Below are 3,890 nucleotides of genomic sequence, written 5' to 3' on the forward strand. Positions count from 1 at the left end.
GGGGGGGGGGGGGGGGGGGGGGGGGGGGGGGCGAGAATTCTTCTATCTTTCAAAGGCTTGATGGTTTACAGCAAATCAGCAAGAAGACAGCCAAATTGGCGCTCGCGGATTGAACTTCCAGGTTTACTCTTAAGCCGCTTGTACCTTAACATCATCGAATGGCGAATCCTTTATAAGAACCAATTTTGGGAAATAATGTATACATAGTTTTGTGCATTTCTGATATGGTATGGGCAAAGTATATGAAGATTGTGCAGCTCTCATTCCCTTGTTGAAGTCACTAAATTTTTAGTGGTCAAAACAAAGCATTATTACTTTCTTTAGGCAAGGGCATTTCCCCTACCCCTAGGATGCCAAACCTCATTTCAGTGGGCCAAAGGGCCCAATAATGATTCTGCCCAAGCCCAAACTTTATCTTAAGATTGAATTCTACTGTGTATTGGTACTACATGTCAGAGTTTGTTTCCAAATTAAGGCACTTTTGCATTTTTTTAAAATATTCTTAGTCTCTGTTATGGTTTACCTTATAAAATTGAAGTATATAAACTTGCATCACTTGCACTTGCAAGCCAAACAAAGCTCTAATTACTCATTTTTAAAAAAAATAATAGTACTACTACTAATGGTGGGCCAAAAATATAAAAATAAAAGAAAAGTCAAAAAAAAAATATTTTGTATATTTTTATGTGAATAATAAAATTGTAACAGGCCAAAGACCTTGTGGTCTAGTGGCACCGGTGTACACTCCCATGTGAAAGGGAGTGGGTTCGAGCCTCTCTGGAGATAGGGAGTGGGTTCAATAGGTTGATAAAGTAGCTATGAACAGATATTACAGCCCATCACAATTCTAAAAAAAAAAAGATAATAAGATAGAGCTTCTGCTGAATGCTTTTATTTTGTTCTGACCTACAGTTCATATTAATATTACTTAAAAATATATATATATATTATAAATAAACTGATTTTGTACCATAAAGTTTATAGCTTTGGTATTCACAATAATTTTAAAATGTAGGGTTCATATAGTGCAAGTGGGTGATAAGTTGCACCTGTTTCTATATATATCAGAATGGGAAATACGGACAAATAATATGAGAAAGTGTGGGCACAAAGCTTTTGGGCACCATAAAAAACCCTACATTATAAATGTACTTTGAGATATAGCTAATAGTTTGTCATATTTGATCTTACTATTGGAAATCCATGCCTCAAATGATGACAATTATCTTGTGATGAACGATACTCCATATATACATATCACTTAAAATCAGACAAAGACCTACCTGTCCTTTATATATATTATTGTCACAAGCTCCATGTGGTTTTCATCAACATTGTCTCCTACAAATTTAAACCACACTATTTCACTTCATTATCCATATATATACACACTCGCGTGTGCTCACATAAATAATATTAGTATTTAGCTCATATTGGTCTAAACTCAAGTACTATAACTCCAACATCAATTGCGTGTTATGTAAAAGGCAATAACGTTCTAACCAGCTTGGTTGGCGTGAGTGGCCGTGCACTCTTGTTTCTTATTAAGAGAAAATTAGGAGATGGAATCCCTTTTTAGTATGAAAAAATCAATCTGGCCAGCACTTTGCCCCTTAATTGGACTGATCCAATATGAACGAAGATTAATCTGTGTATGATACAATCTGCCTTCATGAGTGTGTAAGTTGGTCAATCGAGCTTCGTAGTAATTAAGTGAGAATAACCTAAGTCTTGTAATATAATCTTCCCCAAGCCACTATTTTCTCAACCTTCTATTCTATTAATATAATCTCATCCTCAGTACATACTATCCCACAAACTCTCCATTTACTTTCACAATGTGTGAAGGTTATAAAATGTATTTTTTAATAGTTTGTGAAAATGAGGTTTATAACCGTCCATGACATGACTTATGAAATATAATGGCAGACAAACCTTATACAAACAAATACTTAAATAATTAAAATATTTGAGATTGCATCTTAGAGTTAATTAATAAAGTGCCTTTCATATGTATTCTATGCTTTTTATCTGAACCCAAAGGTCAAAAAGATAAATTTGACCTAACTGGTTGGCTTTAATTATTGTTGGATCTTGGGAAAGCTTGGTTGAATTACAATTTAATTTGCTACCACTGCACATTCATCATGGGTTGGCTTTAAGTCAGACTTCCTTTATAAATAAATAAATAAATAAATAAATAAATAAATATATATATATATATATATATATATATATATATATATATATATATATATAATATAGAGGGAAGGGGTCAGGTGGGGGCCGGGGAAAGGTTCCCGTGCGGTTGTGCAGTTACGCACCTTAAGCATTACAATGGCGTACCTTAAGTACACAAACCACGCATCTTAAGCACACAATAAACAAAGCACCTTTAAAACACAAATCACGCGCACCTAAAACTTTAAATCGACGCACCTTAAGTACACAAACCGGACACCTTAAGAACACAAACCACGCACCTAAGGTTTTTAAATGGTGCACCTTAAGTTTCAACAACTCGCGCACCTTAAGAAAAAAAACCACGCACCTAAAGCTTTAGGTTCACTCACATTAAGTTTCACCACTGACTCACCTTAAGCACACAAACCACGCATCTCAAACAACCGCACCGAAAAAGGCAATATATATATATATATATATATATATATATATATATATATATATATATACAAAGAGTTAGGATCATATGAGATTACTTGTTTAGATAAAATCGTGAGATCAGATCTTGTGCATCCATTTAATAATTTAATGGTCTAGATTGATTTAAGATGCTAAGTTGAAGTGTGTGCGAACGGTAATAAAATGTGTGTGAATGGTGATTAAGTGTGTGCGGACAGTGATTAAATGTGTGCAAACGGTGATTAAATGTGTGCGAATGGTGATAGATGTACAAGATTTGATCTCAAAAATTTTTAATGGTCTAGATTGATTAAGATTCCAAGTTGAAGTATGTGCGAACGGTAATTAAATGTGTGCGTACGAAGTGTGTGTGTAAATCAATCTAGACCATTAAAAAGTATTACATGGATGCACAAGATGTGATCTCACGATTTTACCTAAGCAAGTGGTTTCACTGGAACCCTACCCTATATATATATATATATATATATATATATATATATATATATATATATATATATATATATATATATATATATATATATANACACCATCAAGAGAGGGTTGAGAAAGTGAGAGAAACTATACTGTTGCCTTCTCCTCCCTCAAGCGACGCCGACGTCCGGTCTGTGACACTTCGCTGCTGTTGGTTCCGTCGCTGAGCTGCTTCACGTTCGTCGATCATGGTTGCTGCGCTAGGTTACGACCATGAAGAGAAAGACGATGAAACTTGTTTTTTTTAAAGTTTTGGGCTGGGTCTAGCCCATATTCGGCCAGACCTAGGCTCTTTATAAATAAATAAATAAATAAATAAATAAATAAATATATATATATATATATATATATATATATATATATATATATATATATATAATATAGAGGGAAGGGGTCAGGTGGGGGCCGGGGAAAGGTTCCCGTGCGGTTGTGCAGTTACGCACCTTAAGCATTACAATGGCGTACCTTAAGTACACAAACCACGCATCTTAAGCACACAATAAACAAAGCACCTTTAAAACACAAATCACGCGCACCTAAAACTTTAAATCGACGCACCTTAAGTACACAAACCGGACACCTTAAGAACACAAACCACGCACCTAAGGTTTTTAAATGGTGCACCTTAAGTTTCAACAACTCGCGCACCTTAAGAAAAAAAACCACGCACCTAAAGCTTTAGGTTCACTCACATTAAGTTTCACCACTGACTCACCTTAAGCACACAAACCACGCATCTCAAACAACCGCAC

The sequence above is a fragment of the Ipomoea triloba genome, chromosome 11 (assembly GCF_003576645.1).
Source record: "Ipomoea triloba cultivar NCNSP0323 chromosome 11, ASM357664v1".
Classification (NCBI taxonomy): Eukaryota; Viridiplantae; Streptophyta; class Magnoliopsida; order Solanales; family Convolvulaceae; genus Ipomoea; species Ipomoea triloba.